The sequence below is a fragment of the Dendropsophus ebraccatus genome, chromosome 6 (assembly GCF_027789765.1).
Source record: "Dendropsophus ebraccatus isolate aDenEbr1 chromosome 6, aDenEbr1.pat, whole genome shotgun sequence".
NCBI lineage: Eukaryota > Metazoa > Chordata > Amphibia > Anura > Hylidae > Dendropsophus > Dendropsophus ebraccatus.
In genome coordinates this window covers 2,742,178-2,765,308 of record NC_091459.1, presented here as the reverse complement: position 1 = coordinate 2,765,308, position 23,131 = coordinate 2,742,178, and the positions used below count along the sequence as shown (strand labels likewise).

The 23,131-nt window shown below is 40.7% G+C and overlaps 1 protein-coding gene across 1 annotated transcript in view; it reads left to right on the top strand.

Annotated features, from left to right (window-relative positions):
- Positions 1-3,922: 3,922 nt before the first annotated feature.
- LOC138794600 (T-box transcription factor T-like) overlaps positions 3,923-23,131 on the top strand; it is an 82,522-nt gene continuing 63,313 nt past the window's right edge. The window contains exon 1 of the mRNA XM_069973367.1: positions 3,923-3,986. The gene's annotated coding sequence lies outside the window, so the exon portion shown is untranslated. The remainder of the gene's footprint in view (positions 3,987-23,131) is intronic.

Sequence of the window (23,131 nt, the reverse complement as noted above, 5' to 3'; positions counted from 1 at the left end):
GCTGCCAGAGATCTCTCCCCATTCGGTACACATGCATGGCTGAACAGCTATCATCTTAAACTTTAATCTGCGTAAATAACCAGAAAGGGGTGGAATATTTATTTTAATCCTTTGTTAGTTGCATCTTCACTGCACAATAAAGTCATAAGGTCAGTCCTGCCATTCTATTCTGAGCCTACTTTAAAGAGGAAGTCCCACAAAATTGAAATAAGGATGGGGGGGGATAACAAACAACGGGTTCTGTTGACAGCCGCCAGATGTAATCTTCAGCTGTAATCCGGGTATGTCATGTACCCTGCTTTTCCAGGGTAAACATTATGGCCTGGCTGAGCGATTGCCCGGTGTCCTCCCGCTCCAGTCACTGATTGGCTGAGCGGGCAATCACCCAGCGGGGTACATGAAGTTGCAGCTAGAAGAGCTGCAGCCCCCCGGCGGCTGTCAGCCAGACCCAGGAGCGTTGCTACGTGGCACCAGGATAGGCGAGTTTAGTTTATTATTATCCGCACATTTCGTGGGACTTCTTCTTTTAGCAATGTTTATGTTTGGTCCATTTGTACAGAGAAACTTTAATCAGAGGGTTCAGTGAACTCCTAAATTGCTCAAAGGGATCTGAATACGGCCTGCTACTACCTTACTGGTTTCCATTGTTTACAAGACTCATGCTGATGCACATAACCTATAATGTGACCTCACAATTTATTCTTTTTCCAGCAACCTCAAACTGTAATTCCCACTTCCCCAGGGTATTTGTAGGTCATCACTAGAGGTGGCCAGTAGAACTTGCTCTGTGTGGACGCTACAGCTTTGGCTGCCTCTGATGATCTGCAAACAGAGGTCACAGGGCATGAGGTCACCAGGTGTAGAGTAGACCAGAGAGCGCACCACCAGTAATGTCACCAGTAAGTGTATGTGAGTGGAATACCCCTTTAAAAAGCTGCGGACAGGTCTGCTTTAAAAGTTATAATCCCATGGAAAAATGAATTTGCTTAACATTGCTGTATTCTAACTCCTGCAACCTTTTTTATTTTTCTGTGTGTGGACTGTATTAGTTTTATTCTCTTTTTTTGTGTGTGTTTTGTTTCAAATTCTGCTTTTTATTTCAATGTGATCAAAAAAAATCTGTAAATTTGCACTATTTGCTATTTCTTTGCATTTATGTTGTTGCCCATACAGGATCAGAAGTGTTATAACTGAAAGATTTGTGTTATCAAACATTTATATTTATTAAAAAAAAATTTATATGAAAAATTGGAAAAGGGGGTGAGTTGACATTTTTTTTATAAATATTTATTTATTTACACATATTAACTCCCCGTAGGAGACTATTATAGGCAATCCTTACATTGCTTACACTGACCGATGCCCCGCTCCTCCGATGTCCTGTCCGGTGTCCCCCGCTGACAGCAGCACCTCTGCTCCTGAGAGGAATTTATCAGCAGTCAGTGGGGGACACCAGCGACACCGCAACAGGACACTAGGAGAGCGCAGGCGGGGCATAAAGGCTCTTTATTGTTTTCTATATGATAGCAGCAATATATTAAAGGAGACCTGTCACAGGTGACAGGTCATTCTCTATAGGCGTCGGACTCCTCTCTGGTGAGCGTGCACACAGCTTCCGACGGGGATGTCACAGCGGCGGCATAGGGACCGGCACTTCGTGGAAGGGGTACATACTGTATAAGGGGGTCAGGCGGCCTTCACCCCGGCAGCCGGGGTGACAGGTCTCCTTTAAAAATTGTGTAACGTCAGAGAACCCCTTTAAAGGGGTAGTGCGGCGCTTAACAATTATTCACACAATAACACACATTACAAAGTTATACAACTTTGTTATGTATGTGAATGTGCCCCTTCCCCGTGTTTCCCCCCACCCACGCTAGACCCGTAAGTATGGTGCATGATACTCACCGCATCTCGTGTCGACCCCCGTCCGCCATCTTGTGACAATGAAGTAGTTTTCGGGAGGCCGGCCGAACTGCTCTATCCGTCCCTCACGCCGGCCCCCCTCTGCTGCGTCATAACTGTGCTCAGCTGCGATTGGCTAAGCACAGTTATGCTCATCCAATTGCGGCTGTGCTGCTGATGACGCAGCAGAGGGGGGCTGGCATGAGGGACGGATGGAGCAGTTCGGCCGGCCTCCCGAAGACTACTTCATAGTCACAAGATGGCGGACGGGGGTCGACACGAGATGCAGTGAGTATAATGCACCACACTTACGGGTCTAGCGTGGGTGGGGAAACACGGGGAAGGGGGACATTCACATACATAACAAAGTTGTATAACTGTGTAATGTGTGTTACTTTGTGAATAATTGTTTAGCGCCGCACTACTCCTTTAAGCCACACATTTTATAGGTGTAATTTCAGTCTGTTGTGCTTTTGAGACCACAAAATCAAGGTATATGCTCAGAAATAAACCTAATGTTTTTTTTATCTATTTCTATTTTCTGACAATTTTTTCTTTTATTTAAATTTTTCATAGTTATGGGGGCTGCCATCTTTTGCCCAAAGTTCTGCAAAATGTAAAAATCACAGACAGGCAGGGGTATGTGGGAACATAATAAAGTATACTTACCTGCCCCCGTGCCCCCACAGTTCTTGGACAACCGCTAGATGTCACTCTCAGCATCCGGGCACATCACGCACCCGTCTCTTGCTGCCACCACGTCACGTACCAGGCTGAAGGATCTCCCGCTCAGCCAGTCTGTGACCAGTGGTATCCCGTCCCATTCACCAATTGGTGGGCGATCCATCAGCCAGATACATGATCGGGGGTGTTTGCACAGCACATGAAAAGTGCACAAGCACAAACATTGGTGATACATTCCTTATTTTGGCTAATTTGGTGTTTTTGCACACGGGGGGGGGGGGGGGGATGGGTTTGTTGTGGTTTTATGTTAGCTACTTGGCCAGGTTTATCATGTGTGATTTTAATTTTTGTGCATAAAAATTACCTGTAGTTCTCCACTCCTACCCTGTCATACTTCTTTAGCTAAGTTATGTTAGTCAAAAGTTACAAAAAAAAAAACGTCAAAAAATGCCCAAGATTCATATCTACATCATATCTGCCAGCCAGAGCACTGCTTTTAGAGCAGAGTGGTGGTCGGTAACCTCAACAATGAGCTGTCAGCTTTGGGAGGGAAAGAGCAGATCAGGAGGAGACATGCTTGCCGAATGAACGTATTTACTAAAATATGAACTTGAGGAGTTGTACGAGTATAACTATGTGAGGTGAGATGTGAATATTCCTGCACAATAAGAGTGTAATATAAACCATCCGGAATGTTCTGTGCGTCACTGACAGTAAATCTTCATCAGAGTCAGAAACGGCCGTTGTAATTGTGTGTTTATTGGAGTGATTTATCAGGTCAGATATGCGACTCCTTGTTATTTTATGACGAGTTTCATGGTGACGACAGATCTGAATGTAGATCCTAATAACAGGGGATTTCCTCATAAACCACTGACAGCAGTTACAATAACAGCGGTCAGAGCGCCAGGAACGCCAGTTACTGCAGCACTGCACGCTCTGCCGCCAGGTGACATCTTCACTATGTTATATCTTCTCCCAATCTGCCGCCAGGTGACATCTTCACTATGTTATATCGTCTCCCGCTCTGCTGTATGTGCTGCAGGAAGTGGTGTATTCTCTCCAGTCTGACACAGTGTTCTCTGCTGCCACCTCTGTCCATGTCAGGAACTGTCCAGAGCAGGAGAGGTTTTCTATGGGGATTTGCTGCTGCTCTGGACAGTTCCTGACATGGACAGAGGTGGCAGCAGAGAGCACTGTGTCAGACTGGAGAGAATACACCACTTCCTGCAGGACATCCAGCAGTTGATAAATACTACAAGTGAATTTTGGCCCTGTGGCCGTGCCGTAACTAATTGGACTTTTGATTGCTTTTTTCATTAGCGACATTTTGGCTGTCCGTGTCTCAGCTGGGCGGCGTGCCGGAGGCCATTTGGACTCGCACATGAGACTGATGTTGGGTAACTATGTACTATTACTAGCACTGTATATGAGACAACACTGTCCTATTTCTCTGCTTTCTTCTGAGGACACTATGGGGACACGTGGGGTGGAGCCTGGCGTGGATTAGGTGGAGTTTGCTCGTGTTTATTTTCATATCATTTGTGTATTATTATTTTTTGTAATTATTTGTGTTGGATCGCTCGCTCCACTATGGCTTCCGGTTACTTTGTTTCCTGGTGTTGGTTGTGATCCCAGATATTGTGGGGATTTACATGTAGTAACTTTTTGCTATATGATGTGCATTATGAAATGTTTGTTCTCAGTGGTCGGAAATTTGGACATACTGAATCGCACCTCCCTAAACTCTAGCGTCTGTGTCCACCACACATTTCTATAGTGTGAACATAGCCATAGCTGTACAGAAAGGCGAGCAGGGTATTGTCATGGCACCCCCCCAAGTAAGCAGGTTACCATCATGGCACCACCCAGGTAAGGAGGCTACCGTCATGGCACCCCCCAAGGTAAGCAGAGTATCATCATGGCACACCCCAAGGTAAGCAGGCTACCTTCATGGCACACCCCAAGGTAAGCAGGCTACCGACATGGCACCCCCCAAGGTAAGCAGGTTACGATCATGGCACCACCCAGGTAAGGAGGCTACCGTCATGGCACCACCCAGGTAAGCAGAGTATCATCATGGCACCCCCCCAAGGTAAGCAGAGTATTGTCATGGCACACCCCAAGGTAAGCAGGCTACCGACATGGCACCCCCCAAGGTAAGCAGGTTACGATCATGGCACCACCCAGGTAAGGAGGCTACCGTCATGGCACCACCCAGGTAAGGAGGCTACCGTCATGGCACCCCCCAAGGTAAGCAGAGTATCATCATGGCACCCCCCAAGGTAAGCAGAGTATTGTCATGGCACCCCCCCAGGTAAGGAGGCTACTGTCATGGCACCCCCCAGGTAAGGAGGCTGCTGTCATGTTTGAGCTAATAACATTAGCGTTTAGTAATTTCTGTCTGTGACTACAGAAGTATATAGAAGCCATAGTCAGCGACCACTTTCCATAGTAGTGAAATATTGTTGTGCGGCGCACTTTGGTTGGTGCAGCTTTTGGCCTTGTACACACCATTAGTTTATACAACCAAAACCTGTGGACAGAATCACTGGGAAATACTGGTTATCTATAAATTGTTTGTGATAAAAGTTTGTTTAAAAAAAATAGTTTCATTGAGGTGGAGGAGAGGTGGGGGGGGGGGGTTCTGTAACTTAAAAAAATAAAAGTTTAAAAATGATTTTTAGACCTTTCTGCCGGCTTCACACTGCGAAAAACACCAGCGGCCAGATGCCAGTGCGAGGTCAAGGGAAGTGATCGGCCTAATTCACGGGGAGATTTATCAAACTGGTGTAAAGTAGAATTGTCTTAGTTGCCCCGAGCAACCAATCAGATTGCAACTTTTATTTTTCGTGGAGCGTGTGTTCGTGTATGCAGCAGCTGCTGTGTATGCTGAGCTCTGATTTTTAGTTGTAAGACCACCCCACCCCCACCCCATTATACACAGAAGAGGTTTCCCCTTTATACTACCCCATCTCACACTTCAGTAGCATCAGGTGATTGACAGGTCTGCTTCCTAAGAGTTTCTGCAGCAGCTGCTATTAATGCTGGCTGCTGATTTTCAATGTTATGATCAGTTCCTACCTGGGCCGTGTGTTGGAAGACGGCGTCCCTCTATCCTGTCCTTCCACTGTATAATTCCATATAAAACCCACCTCCAAAGATGTTCTGCAGCAGCTGCTATTATTGCTGGATTCCCCACCATACACATAATCCCTTCATGTTACACTTTACCTTATTTCAGCAATCAGGGGATTGGTATAGAACACAAACAACACAACTAGATAACTGTTCATTCTTTGGGCGGGCAGCGTAATCTGCGGTGCCTGGAGTCTAAGGCATGGGCGGAGATTTGAGCAGGGGCGAGCAGCGGAATCTGCCTGTGTACAGAGTGGAGTCTATGGCATGGGCGGAGATGTGAGCGGGGGTGAGCAGCGGAATCCATGGTGGGTTACCTGTCTGGATTCCATAGTGTGTAATATCCTAATACTGGGGCATCAGGAGGCATTGCTCCATGTGCTGCCAACCCACTGTTGCTGTTGTAGACAATGGCGGATTGTTATGGTGGTCCTGAGGACTGGTTGCCGCCGCTGACTACATGCAATGATGACGCTACAGAATCCTGGATGTGATGTGGGAAAGGAAGTGAGAGGGTTGTGCGGAGCTCAGCAGATAGTACTACCCCACACAGGGACAGCCGAGAAGCAATCACCCAGCGCTGTTTGTGTCAGGAAGAAACTCGCTGCTATAGGAACCATTGACATTGAAATGGAGTCTTCTCACCGCAGCGCTCACAGGATCTGTATTACTGATCTCCAGGAAGGGATAATTGGATTATGAAGACGAGCGCTGCAGTCACTTAGCATTTCTTTACCTCACAGGTGATTCCTATAATCACTGTGAGAAAGTGCCAGATGTTTAATGCCCCTATTCCACAGGTCGTTTAGAGGAGCAAACGAGCGCTCTCAGCGCTCGTTTGCTCCTCGTTCCCCACTCGCTGCCGCCGCTATTCAACGCGGCTGCAGCGAGCGGGTGAGTGCGGGAGGGAGCTGCGGGGGGGCTGCCCGGGGGATCGCTGATCGTCCGGGCAGCCCATAGGATATAGCAGCGTCTGCTGCCGATGCTCCTATTCAACGGAGGGACGGCTGCAGATCGCTGCTATATCAGTCGCTTGTTTTTCAACTTGTTGAAAAACAAGCGACTGCAACGATCAGCCGACATGAACGATGTCGGCTGATCGTTGCACTCTATTCCACCGGACGATTATCGTCCGTAGCGGCCGATATCGGCCGAATACGAACGATAATCGTTCCGTGGAATAGGGCCTTTAGGAAGCATTTACAAAGAAAGATTATCTGCCAAAGGTTTGAAGCCAAAGCCAGAAACAATCTATAAACAGGGATCAGGTCATAGAGGAAAGCCTGAGCTTTCTCCTCTTTTCAAATCCATTCCTGGCTTTGGCTATAAAACTTTGACAGATAATCTGTTTTAGTAAATGGACCCTAAAGACCCTGGGATGATTATCCTCCTCTGTAATATTATATTATCCTCCTCTGTAATATTATATCCTCCTCTGTAATATTATATTATCCTCCTCTGTAATATTATATCCTCCTCTGTAATATTATATTATCCTCCCCTGTAATAATATATTATCCTCCTCTGTAATAATATATCCTCCTCTGTAATAATATATCCTCCTATGTAATATTATCCTCTTCTGTAATATTATATCCTCCTCTGTAATATTATATCCTCCTCCTCTGTAATATTATATTATCCTCCTCCTCTGTAATATTATCCTCTTCTGTAATATTATATCCTCCTCTGTAATATTATATCCACCTCCTCTGTAATACTATATCCTCCTCCTCTGTAATATTATATCCTCCTCCTCTGTAATATTATATCCTCCTTCTCTGTACTATTATATCCTCCTCCTCTGTAACATTATATCCCCTCCTCTGTAATATTATATCCTCCTCCTCCTTTGTAATATTATATCCTCCTCTGAAATATTATATAATCCTCTTCTGTAATACTATATCCTTCTCTGTAATACCTATATACCCCTCTGTAATATTATATTATCCTCCTCTGTAATATTATATTATCCTCTTCTGTAATATCATACTCTCCTCCTCTGTAATATTATATCCTCCCCCTGTAATATTATATCCTCCTCCTCTGTAATATTATATCCTCCTCCTCTGTAATATGATATTATCCGCCTCTGTAATATTATATCCTCCTCCTCTGTAATATTATATCCACCTCCTCTGTAACATTATATCCCCTCCTCTGTAATATTATATCCCCCTCCTCTGTAATATTATATCCCCCTGTAATATTATATCCTCCTCCTCTGTAATATTATATCCTCCTCCTCCTCCTCTGTAATATTATATCCTCCTCCACCTCTGTAATATTATATCCCCCTCCTCTGTAATATTATATCCTCCTCCTCTGTAATATTATATCCCCTCCTCTGTAATAATATATCCTCCTCTGTAATATTATATAATCCTCTTCTGTAATACTATATCCTCCTCTGTAATACTATATACCCCTCTGTAATATTATATTATTCTCCTCTGTAATATTATATTATCCTCTTCTGAATATCATACTCTCCTCCTCTGTAATATTATATCCTCCTCCTCTGTAATATTATATCCTCCTCCTCTGTAATATTATATCCCCTCCTCTGTTATATTATATCCTCCTCTGTAATATTATATAATCCTCTTCTGTAATACTATATATCCCTCTGTAATATTATATTATTCTCCTCTGTAATATTATATTATCCTCTTCTGAATATCATACTCTCCTCCTCTGTAATATTATATCCTCCACCCTGTAATATTATATCCTCCTCCACCTCTGTAATATTATATCCTCCTCCTCTGTAATATTATATCCCCTCCTCTGTAATAATATATCCTCCTCCTCTGTAATATTATATCCCCCTCCTCTGTAATATTATATCCCCCTGTAATATTATATCCTCCTCCTCTGTAATATTATATGCTCCTCCTCCTCCTCCTCCTCTGTAATATATCCTCCTCCTCTGTAATATTATATTATCCTCCTCTTAAATATTATATCCTCCTCCTCCTCCTCTGTAATATTATATCCTTCTCCACCTCTGTAATATTATATCCCCCTCTTCTCTAATATTATATCTTCCTCCTCTGTAATATTATATCCCCTCCTCTGTAATATTATATCCTCCTCTGTAATATTATATAATCCTCTTCTGTAATACTATATCCTCCTCTGTAATACTATATACCCCTCTGTAATATTATATTATTCTCCTCTGTAATATTATATTATCCTCTTCTGAATATCATACACTCCTCCTCTGTAATATTATATCCCCCCCCTGTAATATTATATCCTCCTCCTCTGTAATATGATATTATCCGCCTCTGTAATATTATATCCTCCTCCTCTGTAATATTATATCCCCTCCTCTCTAATATTATATCCCCCCTGTAATATTATATCCTCCTCCTCTGTAATATGATATTATCCGCCTCTGTAATATTATATCCTCCTCCTCTGTAATATTATATCCTTCTCCTCTGTAATATGATATTATCCGCCTCTGTAATATTATATCCTCCTCCTCTGTAATATTATATCCCCCTCCTCTGTAATATCATATCCCCCTGTAATATTATATCCTCCTCCTCTGTAATATTATATGCTCCTCCTCCTCCTCTGTAATATATCCTCCTCCTCTGTAATATTATATTATCCTCCTCTGTAATATTATATCCTCCTCCACCTCTGTAATATTATATCCCCCTCCTCTGTAATATTATATCCTCCTTTGTAATATTATATAATCCTCTTCTGTAATACTATATTCTCCTCTGTAATTCTATATACCCCTCTGTAATATATTATTCTCCTCTGTAATATTATATTATCCTCTTCTGAATATCATACTCTCCTCCTCTGTAATATTATATCCTCCTCCTCTGTAATATGATATTTTCCGCCTCTGTAATATTATATCCTCCTCCTCTGTAATATTATATCCCCTCCTCTCTAATATTATATCCCCCTGTAATATTATATCCTCCTCCTCTGTAATATTGTATCCTCATCCTCCTCCTCTGTAATATTATATCCCCTCCTCTGTTATATTATATCACCCTGTAATATTATATCCTCCTCCTCAGTAATATTATATCCCCTCCTCTGTAATATTATATCCCTCTCCTCTGTAATATTATATTATCCTCTCCTTATAATATTACAGAGATGGAAGATATAATATTAAAGAGGAGAATAATATAATATTACAGAGGAGGGGGATATAATATTACAGAGGGGGGAATATAATATTACAGAGAGGGGGGATATAATATTACAGAGGAGGGGGATATAATATTACAGAGGAGGATGATATATTATTACAGAGGAGGAGGATATAATATTACAGGGGGGATATAATATTACAGAGGAGGGGATATAATATTACAGAGGAGGGGATATAATTACAGAGGAGGAGGATATAATATTACAGGGGGAGGATATAATATTACAGAGGGGGATATAGTATTTCAGAGGAGGTTATAGTATTACAGAAGAGGATAATATAATATTACAGAGGAGGATATAATATTAAAGAGGAGGAGGATATAATATTACAAAGGAGGAGGATATAATATTACAGAGGAGGAGGAGGATATAATATTACAGAGGAGGGGATATAATATTACAGAGGGGGAGGATATAATATTACATAGGAGGATAATATAATATTACAGAGATGAAAGATATATTAATTATCCTCCTCTGTAATATTATATCCGCCTCCTCTGTAATATTATATCATCCTCCTCTATAATATTATATCCCCTCCTCTGTAATATTATATCCCCTTCCTTTGTAATATTATATTATGCTCCTCTTTAATATTATATCTTCCGTCTCTGTAATATTATATTATCCTCCTCTGTAATATTATATCCTCCTCCTCTGTAATATTATATCCCCCTCCTCTGTAATATTATATCCTCTTCCTCTGTAATATTATATCCTCCTCCTCTGTAATATAATATACCCTCCTCTGTAATATTATATCCTCCTCCTCCTTTGTAATATTATATCCTCCTCTGTAATATTATATAATCCTCTTCTGTAATACTATATCCTTCTCTGTAATACTATATACCCCTCTGTAATATTATATTATCCTCCTCTGTAATATTATATTATCCTCTTCTGTAATATCATACTCTCCTCCTCTGTAATAATATATCCCCCTCTGTAATATTATATCCTCCTCCTCTGTAATATTATGTTATCCGCCTCTGTAATATTATATCCTCCTCCTCTGTAATGTTATATCCTTCTCCTCTGTAATATGATATTATCCGCCTCTGTAATATTATATTCTCCTCCTCTGTAATATTATATCCCCCTGTAATATTATATCCTCCTCCTCTGTAATATTATATGCTCCTCCTCCTCTGTAATATATCCTCCTCCTCTGTAATTTTATATTATCCTCCTCTGTAATATTATATCCTCCTCCTCCTCCTCTGTAATATTATATCCTCCTCCTCCTCCTCTGTAATATTATATCCTCCTCCACCTCTGTAATATTATATCCCCCTCCTCTGTAATATTATATCCTCCTCCTCTGTAATATTATATCCCCTCCTCTGTAATATTATATAATCCTCTTCTGTAATACTATATACCCCTCTGTAATATTATATTATTCTCCTCTGTAATATTATCCTCTTCTGAATATCATACTCTCCTCCTCTGTAATATTATATCTTCTCCCCTGTAATATTATATCCTCCTCCTCTGTAATATGATATTATCCGCCTCTGTAATATTATATCCTCCTCCTCTGTAATATTATATCCTTCTCCTCTGTAATATGATATTATCCGCCTCTATAATATTATATCCTCCTCCTCTGTAATATTATATCCTTCTCCTCTGTAATATGATATTATCCGCCTCTGTAATATTATATCCTCCTCCTCTGTAATATTATATCACCCTCCTCTGTAATATTATATCCCCCTGTAATATTATATCCTCCTCCTCTGTAATATTATATGCTCCTCCTCCTCCTCTGTAATATATCCTCCTCCTCTATAATATTACAGAGGAGGAGGATATAATATTACAGAGGAGGATAATATAATATTACAGAGACGGAAGATATAATATTAAAGAGGAGCATAATATAATATTACAAAGGAAGGGGATATAATATTACAGAGGAGGGGATATAATATTACAGAGGAGGAGGATATAATATTATAGAGGGGGAGGATATAATATTACAGAGGAGGATAATATAATATTACAGAGATGGAAGATATAATATTAATTATCCTCCTCTGTAATATTATATCCGCCTCCTCAGTAATATTATATCCCCTCCTCTGTAATATTATATCCCCTTCCTTTGTAATATTATATTATGCTCCTCTTTAATATTATATCTTCCGTCTCTGTAATATTATATTATCCTCCTCTGTAATATTCTATCCTCCTCCTCTGTAATATTATATCCCCCTCCTCTGTAATATTCTATCCTCTTCCTCTGTAATATTATATCCTCCTCCTCTGTAATATTATATCCTCCTCTGTAATATTATATAATCCTCTTCTGTAATACTATATCCTCCTCTGTAATACTATATACCCCTCTGTAATATTATATCCTCCTCCTCTGTAATATGATATTATCCGCCTCTGTAATATTATATCCTCCTCCTCTGTAATATTATATCCCCTCCTCTCTAATATTATATCCCCCCTGTAATATTATATCCTCCTCCTCTGTAATATTATATCCTCCTCCTCTGTAATATTATATCCCCTCCTCTGTAATATTATATCCCCCTCCTCTTTAATATTACATCTTCCTCCTCTGCAATATTATATCCTCCTCCTCCTCCTCTGTAATATTATATCCTCCTCCTCTGTAATATTATATCCCCTCCTCTGTAATATTATATCCCCCTCCTCTTTAATATTACATCTTCCTCCTCTGCAATATTATATCCTCCTCCTCCTCCTCTGTAATATTATATCCTCCTCTTCTGTAATACTATATCCTTTTCTGTAATATTGTATCCTCCCCCCTGTAATATTATATGCTTCTCCTCTGTAATATGATATTATCTGCCTCTGTAATATTATATTCTCCTCCTCTGTAACATTATATCCTGCTCCTCTGTAATATTATATCCCCTCCTCTGTCAAATTATATCCCCTCCTCTCTCATATTATATCCCCTCCTCTGTAATATTATATCCTCCTCCTCTGTAATATTATATTATTCTCCTCTTTAATAATATATCCCCCCTGTAATATATCCTCCTCCTCTGTAACATTATATCCCCTCCTCTGTAATATTATATCGCCTCCTCTGTTATATTATATTATCCTCCTCTTTAATATTATATCTTCCTCCTCTGTAATATTTCATCCTCCTCTGTAATATTATATCCCCCCTGTAATATTATATCCTCCTCCTCTGTAATATTATATGCTCCTCCTCCTCGGTAATATTATATCCTCCTCCTCTGTAATATTAAATTATCCTCCTCTGTAATATTATATCCTCCTCCTCTGTAATATTACATCCTCCTCTATAATATATTGTCTTCCTCTGTAATATTATATCCTCCTGCTTTGTAATATTATACTCCCCTCTTCTGTAATATTATATCCTCCTTCTCTGTAATATTATATCCTCCTCTTCTGTAATATTATATCCTCCTCTTCTGTAATACTATATCCTACTCCGCTGTAATATTATATCCCCCTCCTCTGTAATATTATATCCTCCTCCTCTGTAATATTATATCCTCCTCTGTAATATTATATAATCCTCCTCTGTAATATTATATCCTCCCCCCTGTAATATTATATCCTCCTCCTCTTTAATATGATATTATCCGCCTCTGTAATATTATATACTCCTTCTCTGTAATATTATATCCCCTCCTCTGTTATATTATATCACCCTGTAATATTATATCCTCCTCCTCAGTAATATTATATCCCCTCCTCTCTAATATTATATCCCCCTCCTCTCTAATATTATATTATCCTCCTCTTATAATATTACAGAAATGGAAGATATAATATTAAAGAGGAGGATAATATAATATTACAGAGGAGGGGGAATATAATATTACAGAGGAGGAGGATATATTATTACAGAGGAGGAGGATATAATATTACAGGGGGGATATAATATTACAGAGGAGGGGATATAATATTACAGAGGAGGGGATATAATTACAGAGGAGGAGGATATAATATTACAAGGGGGATATAATATTACAGAGGAGGAGGATATAATATTACAGAGGAGGAGCATAAATTATTACAGGGGGGAGGATATAATATTACAGAGGGGGATATAGTATTACAGAGGAGGATATAGTATTACAGAAGAGGATAATATAATATTACAGAGGAGGATATAATATTACAGAGGAGGAGGATATAATATTACAGAGGAGGATATAATATTACAGAGGAGGGGATATAATATTACAGAGGAGGATAATATAATATTACAGAGATGGAAGATATAATATTAATTATCCTCCTCTGTAGTAATATATCCGCCTTTTCTGTAATATTATATCATCCTCCTCTGTAATATTATATCCTCCTCTGTAATATTATATTATCCTCTTCTGTAATACTATATCCTCCTCTGTAATACTATATCCCCCTCTGTAATATTATATCCTCCCCCCTGTAATAATTTATGCTCCTCCTCTGTAATATTATATCCTCCTCCTCTGTAATATTATATCCCCCTTGTAATATTATATCCTCCTCCTCTGTAATTATATCCCCTCCTCTGTAATTATATCCCCTCCTCTGTAATATTATATCCCCTCCTCTGTAATATTATATCCCCCCTGTAATATTATATCCTCCTCCTCTGTAATAATATATCCTCCTCCTCTGTAATATTATATTCCCCTCCTCTGTAATATTATATCCCCTTCCTTTGTAATATTATATTATGCTCCTCTTTAATATTATATCTTCCATCTCTGTAATATTATATTATCCTCCTCTGTAATATTATATCCTCCTCCTCTGTAATATTATATCCTCCTCCTCTGTAATATTATATTTCCCTCCTCTGTAATATTCTATCCTCTTCCTCTGTAATATTATATCCTCCTCCTCTGTAATATTATATCCTCCTCCTCTGTAATACTATATCCTCCTCTGTAATACTATATACCCCTCTGTAATATTATATCCTCCTCCTCTGTAATATGATATTATCTGCCTCTGTAATATTATATCCTCCTCCTCTGTAATATTATATCCCCTCCTCTGTAATATTATATCCCCCCTGTAATTTTGTATCCTCCTCCTCTGTAATATTATATCCTCATCCTCCTCCTCTGTAGTATTATATCCCATTCTTTGTTATATTATATCCCCCTGTAATATTATATCCTCCTCCTTTGTAATATTATATCCTCCTCCTCCTCCTCTGTAATATTATGTCCCCTCCTCTGTAATATTATATCCCCCTCCTCTGTAATATTATATTATCCTCCTCTTATAATAATACAGAGATGGAAGATATAATAATAAAGAGGAGGATAATATAATATTACAGAGGAGGGGGATATAATATTACAGAGAGGGGAATATAATATTACAGAGGAGGAGGATATAATATTACAGAGGAGGGGGATATAATATTACAGAGGAGGAGGAGGATATAATATTACAGGGGGATATAATATTACAGAGGAGGGGATATAATTACAGAGGAGGAGGAGAATATAATATTACAGAGGAGGAGGATATAATATTACAGGGGGGATATAATATTACAGAGGAGGGGATATAATATTACAGAGGAGGAGGATATAATATTACAGAGGAGGAGCATATAATATTACAGGGGGGAGGAGGATATAATATTACAGAGGGGGATATAGTATTACAGAGGAGGATATAGTATCACAGAAGAGGATAATATAATATTACAGAGGAGGAGGATATAATATTACAGAGGGGGATATAGTATTACAGAGGAGGATATAGTATCACAGAAGAGGATAATATAATATTACAGAGGAGGAGGATATAATATTACAGAGGGGGAGGATATAATATTACAGAGGGGGAGGATATAATATTACAGAGGAGGATAATATAATATTACAAAGATGGGAGATATAATATTAATTATCCTCCTCTGTAATATTATATCCTCCTCTGTAATATTATATCCTCCTCTGTAATATTATATCCTCCTCTGTAATATTATATCCCCTGCTCTGTAATATTACATCTTCCTCCTCTGCAATATTATATCCTCCTCCTCCTCTGTAATATTATATCCTCCTCTTTTGTAATACTATATCCTCCTCTGTAATATTGTATCCTCCCCCCTGTAATATTATATCCTCCTCCTCTGTAATATTATATGCTCCTCCTCTGTAATATAATATTATCTGCCTCTGTAATATTATATCCTCCTCCTCTGTAATATTATATCCTTTCCTCTGTCATATTATATCCCCTCCTCTGTCATATTATTTCCCCTCCTCTGTAATATTATTTCCCCCCTGTAATATTATATCCTCCTCCTCTGTAATATTATATCCTCCTCCTTTGTAATATTATATTATCCTCCTCTGTAACATTATATCCCCTCATCTGTAATATTATATTATCCTCCTCTTTAATATTATATCCCCCCTGTAATATATCCTCCTCCTCTGTAACATTATATCGCCTCCTCTGTAATATTATATTATCCTCCTCTTTAATATTATATCTTCCTCCTCTGTAGTATTATATGCTCCTCCTCCTCCTCGGTAATATTATATCCTCCTCCTCTGTAATATTATATTATCCTCCTCTGTAATATTATATCCCCTCCTCTGTAATATTATATCCTCCTCCTCTGTAATATTATATCCCCTCCTCTGTAATATTATATCCTCCTTCTCTGTAATATTACATCCTCCTCTATAATATATTGTCTTCCTCTGTAATATTATATCCTCCTGCTCTGTAATATCATATCCCCCTCCTCTGTAATTTTATATCCTCCTCCTCTGTAATATTATATCCTCCTCTTCTGTAATACTATATCCTCCTCTTCTGTAATACTATATCCTCCTCTGCTGTAATATTATATCCCCCTCCTCTGTAATATTATATCCTCCTCTCTGGTCAGACTGTTGAGATCCCGGCATCCTCATGGTTAGTCTGGTGAGGCCCCGGCATCCTCCTGGTTAGTCTGCAGTTGCCCCGGCATCACTTTGCTCTGTTGCGTGAGGCTCTGGTAGACAAAGTTTGAGAAGCACCGCTTTAGGCCATAGAACAGTGATGGGGAACCTTCGGCCTTCCAGCTGTTGAGAAACTACAATTCCCATCATGCCTGGAGAGCTGAAGGTTCCGCTATCTCATATCTATGGGGGGTATATATCTTGTGCAGATGGGAAAAAAAAGTGTAATAGCTCTCAAATGCATGGGGACGTGGTCAGGGGTCATTGCACAAGAGAGAGTGGTTGTCAGGGTCCTTTTTTTGCCTACATGATGTAGTACCCACTGTTGGCCACATGGTGGTGCTGAAGCCTCCCGTAATGAAATCTCCATATTTTGTGCCAGTAAGTGCAGCTGTTGTGCGCAGAGAATATCTCCCCCATTAATTTTACCTCTTTCTATAACATCCGTCTCTTATATGAGGAATTTAACCCTTTTACATTTAACATCATCAACTTAAGGACAATATTCATTAGGCTTTGTTCACACAACGTCCGAAAAAGGCGCCCGTTTTTGTGTTTAAAAAGAGGTCTGTTATTGTATCATTTTAAGGCTATGTTCACACGTTTTTTCAGCTCCCTTTAAAATTACGTCAGTTATTTTGAGGCTAACGGACGTTATTTTGCTGCCTGGCCTCCCCGTAGTGCAATGACTGGTGCTTGTACATTATTCTAGTTTAATTACTTATTGGCCGTTGGATGCGGCTTAATTAAAAAGTCCATTGAATTTAATAGTAAAAACGGAGAAAGAACGGTGGCAAAAGAAAAACTGTGTATTAAAAACTAATAAAAAACGTCCGCTGTTTGCAAAACATGTTTCCGAAAATAATGATCATGTTTATTATTTTGACGTCTGCGGTAAAAACGTCCATTATTCAATATAGTGTGTGCATTGGACGTCCGTCTTCCCATTGACTTGCCATTGCTCTCAGTTAAATCGCGGCAAAAATGGACGTTATTTTACCCACCACACCCCTTCTTAGGCCTCCTTCACATGATCAGAAATCGTGTGTGTGTGGGGGGGGGGGGCAGATTTCTGGACTCCCCCCAAAAAACCAACTTACTTGACACATGGTTCCCATGCAGCCCCTCATCTCCGGCACTCTTCGCTCTCTCGTTGCAGGGACAGGATCCCCGATTAGGCGGGATGGTGTCATCATATCGGCCGGGGGGGGGGGTTGGGCTCATTCCTGCTACTCATAGGCTGATGGACAGAGTTTCCCACAGTCTATGAGAATGTATAGCGGGGTTGGTACTAACAGCGCCCCCTCTGCCATCCTACACCTGTATCTGAGCAGGACGCAGATACAGTGACTCTGCCCGCTGCCGGTCACAGATCCCAATCAGGTGGCTGGCAGCAGTGAGCGGAGCCTTCCTTTAAGCTGCATTGCAGCACACCAAGCAGCTTAAGGGGAACTCTCCGTATGCTTTACTGATTCGCATCCTGTCCAGTGGATCCATAGATTCCTGACCTATTTTCCGGAACAGACGCACTTCAGGAGAAATCCAGGAAAAATCTCCCACTATGGGTCCAGAAAACGTATCTGGAAGTCTGGCGAGATGTGCAGACCCATAGGGAGACATTAGTCATGGACGCCCTTCTAAAAGGGTGTCCGTTCCGGAAAGTAGGCCAGGAATTTATGGATCTTGTCCGGTCGTATGAAAGGGGCCTTACCCCCCCCCCCCCCCCATAAAATATCTGAAATGGAGCATTATGGGAAATATAGTCCCATTAATTTGCCTAGCTCGGCAGATGTATACCCATAGGCCAGGTTCTCGGTCAGGCCAGTGTAGCCGCTGACAGATCTGGAAACATAGCACATGGTAAGTCATTTTAGAACTTGAAGTGAACATAAGAGCAGGGCCTATTCTGGGGTCCCCTCAGAGACGGCCGGCATGCCCCCCCCCCCCCCGCGCCAGACGCTCACCTGTCCCACGCCGCAGCCGGCCCGCGCTCTCCGCTGTCCCCACATCCCGTCAGGTCCTGCGACGTCACCCTGCAGCTGTCATGGACCTCCAGGCTGTGGTAAGTGAGTGGGGCGATCGGGTCGCACGGGGCCGCCGGGGGAGGGGGTTGCGGTTTGATGCGCCACACACACCGCATCAAGCCGCAACAACCCCCCGGTGGCCCGTGCGACCCGATCGCCCCAGCACGTCCCCCACCGACCCTGGGCACTCAGCACAGCCTGGACGTCGATGACAGCTGCAGGGTGACGTTGCGGGACCTGACGGGATGTTGAGAGGGCGTGCGACGGGACAGGTGAGCGGCCGCTGGCATTTTTAAATGATACTTAACTAAAATGACAGCAGGGGGGACATAATGCCGCCCCCTGCCGGACCGCAAAATCTGCTGCCTGAGACAGAAGGCTCATTCCGCCTCATGGAAGAAGCGGCCTGCATAAGAGTTTAAAAATGTCCGGAGTTCTCCTTTAAGTCTTTCCTGGTGTGATTTATATCTCGCACCCGCCACCATTTTTGTAGCCGTTTTTGTTCCCATTCTGTGTTATCAATATCTTTTGTAGGTGAGGTCTCCAGAACTCCAGCTATACAGCCCAGCACTCCATTAGCTGCCCCTACCACTTGTATGTGCTAGTGACTCATTTTAAAGGGGTTCTACAGCCTTTAGAAAAACATGGCCACTTTCTTCCAGAGACAGCACAACTCTTCAACTGATGCCAGAAAAGTGCCAGAAATTTGTACTTTATTTCTATAAAAAAAAAAACTCCAGTCTTCCAATACTTATCAGCTGCTGTATGTCCTGCAGAAAGTGTTGTATTCTCTCCAGTCTTCCAGTACTTATCAGCTGCTGTATGTCCTGCAGAAAGTGGCTTATTCTTTCCAGTCTGACACAGCGCTCTCTCCTGCCACCTCTGTCCATGTCAGGAACTGTCCAGAGCAGCAGCAAATCCCCATAAAAAACTCTTCTGCAGGACATACAGCAGCTGATAAGAACTGGAAGACTGGAGATTTTATATTAGAAGTAAATTACAAATCTCTGGCGGGGGCACTTTAGGTAGTGGGGGGGGGGGTCTACGGACAAATGTAGCATAATGTTGACTGATCATAAACAAAGTGATGTGAACGCGGCCTAAAAAATTACTTCTGCCTTTAAATTGTTTTTCTAACTTGAATATATAGAGATCTTTTTTGTGTCTCTGCCAAAAGGTAGATTACGATGTTATGTTTGGAGATGCCGCGGGTCGCAGGTTGGTCATGGTCGTCCGTATATATCTTGTGTATCTCTGGGATCTGCTGATACTTATATCTTGTGGATCTCCGGGATCTGCTGATACTTATATCTTGTGTATATACTGGGATCTGCTGATACTTATATCTTGTGTATATACTGGATCAGCTGATACTTATATCTTGTGGATCTCTGGGATCTGCTGATACTTATATCTTGTGGATCTCCGGGATCTGCTGATACTTCTATCTTGTGTATATACTGGATCTGCTGATACTTCTATCTTGTGTATATACTGGATCTGCTGATACTTATATCTTGTGTATATACTGGATCTGCTGATACTTATATCTTGTGTATCTCTGGGATCTGCTGATACTTATATCTTGTGTATATACTGGATCTGCTGATACTTATATCTTGTGTATATACTGGATCTGCTGATACTTATATCTTGTGTATATACTGGATCTGCTGATACTTATATCTTGTGTATATACTGGATCTGCTGATACTTATATCTTGTGTATCTCTGGGATCTGCTGATACTTATATCTTGTGTATATACTGGATCTGCTGATACTTATATCTTGTGTATATACTGGATCTGCTGATACTTATATCTTGTGTATATACTGGATCTGCTGATACTTATATCTTGTGTATCTCCAGGATCTGCTGATACTTATATCTTGTGTATATACTGGGATCTGCTGATACTTATATCTTGTGTATATACTGGATCTGCTGATACTTATATCTTGTGTATATACTGGATCTGCTGATACTTATATCTTGTGTATCTCTGGGATCTGCTGATACTTATATCTTGTGTATATACTGGATCTGCTGATACTTATATCTTGTGTATATACTGGATCTGCTGATACTTATATCTTGTGTATATACTGGATCTGCTGATACTTATATCTTGTGTATCTCCAGGATCTGCTGATACTTATATCTTGTGTATATACTGGATCTGCTGATACTTATATCTTGTGTATATACTGGATCTGCTGATACTTATATCTTGTGTATATACTGGATCTGCTGATACTTATATCTTGTGTATCTCTGGGATCTGCTGATACTTATATCTTGTGTATATACTGGATCTGCTGATACTTATATCTTGTGTATATACTGGATCTGCTGATACTTATATCTTGTGTATCTCTGGGATCTGCTGATACTTATATCTTGTGTATATATTGGATCAGCTGATACTTATATCTTGTGTATATACTGGATCTGCTGATACTTATATCTTGTGTATCTCTGGGATCTGCTGATACTTATATCTTGTGTATCTCTGGGATCTGCTGATACTTATATCTTGTGGATCTCCTGGATCGGCTGATACTTTTATCCTGTGTATATACTGGGATCGGCTGATACTTATATCTTGTGTATCTCTGGGATCTGCTGATACTTATATCCTGTGTATCTCTGGGATCTGCTGATACTTATATCTTGTGGATCTCTGGGATCTGCTGATACTTATATCTTGTGGATCTATATCTTGTGGATCTCCAGGATCTGCTGATAGACAATATATAAGTATCTCCTGGATCGGCTTCTTCGCTCCTCTTCTCACCTTTCCTTATTGCAGATAGAAGCCGCAGACTGTGATGCTGAGGATATGAGCTCCGGCAGCCGCTTCCCTGGAAGGAGAGAGGGCGAAAGGGAAGTTTATTTGAGGTCTTGTAATTATTCTGTCTGGGGGAGGAATGAGGTGTCAAAGTATCAAAGTGAAATTCAAGGAGTCTGAAGGAGACGGGACTTGAAGGAGAGAAAAGGGAAGTAGGATTGCTCGGCTCTTTGTCATGGTAATAGTAATGAAGTTGAGCAGCAAAGACTCAGACAATAGACCAAAGTTACTGTACTATAAACCGCTTCCTGCCACAAAGGTTCTCATGGCACCTTCACAGGCCCGAGCCAGGACTACAAAGCTGGAGGGTCCCTGGTGTCAGCATATCCCACATCCATGGACTCCCCTCACCATCATCACTGTATTATCCATGTGTAACACTTATACATCCCTGGTGTCAGCATATCCCACATCACTATCCTCATCATCTATGTGTAACACTTATACATCCCTGGTGTCAGCATATCCCACATCACTATCCTCATCATCCATGTGTAACACTTATACATCCCTGGTGTCAGCATATCCCACATCACCATCCACATCAGTGTATTATCTATGTGTAACACTTATACATCCCTGGTGTCAGCATATCCCACATCACTGTATTATCCATGTGTAACACTTATACATCCCTGGTGTCAGCATATCCCACATCACTATCCTCATCATCTATGTGTAACACTTATACATCCCTGGTGTCAGCATATCCCACATCACTATCCTCATCATCCATGTGTAACACTTATACATCCCTGGTGTCAGCATATCCCACATCACTATCCTCATCATCTATGTGTAACACTTATACATCCCTGGTGTCAGCATATCCCACATCACTATCCTCATCATCTATGTGTAACACTTATACATCCCTGGTGTCAGCATATCCCACATCACTATCCTCATCATCCATGTGTAACACTTATACATCTCTGGTGTCAGCATATCCCACATCACCATCCACATCAGTGTATTATCTATGTGTAACACTTATACATCCCTGGTGTCAGCATATCCCACATCACTATCCTCATCATCTATGTGTAACACTTATACATCCCTGGTGTCAGCATATCCCACATCACTATCCTCATCATCTATGTGTAACACTTATACATCCCTGGTGTCAGCATATCCCACATCACTATCCTCATCATCTATGTGTAACACTTATACATCCCTGGTGTCAGCATATCCCACATCACCATCCACATCAGTGTATTATCTATGTGTAACACTTATACATCCCTGGTGTCAGCATATCCCACATCACTATCCTCATCATCTATGTGTAACACTTATACATCCCTGGTGTCAGCATATCCCACATCACTATCCTCATCATCTATGTGTAACACTTATACATCCCTG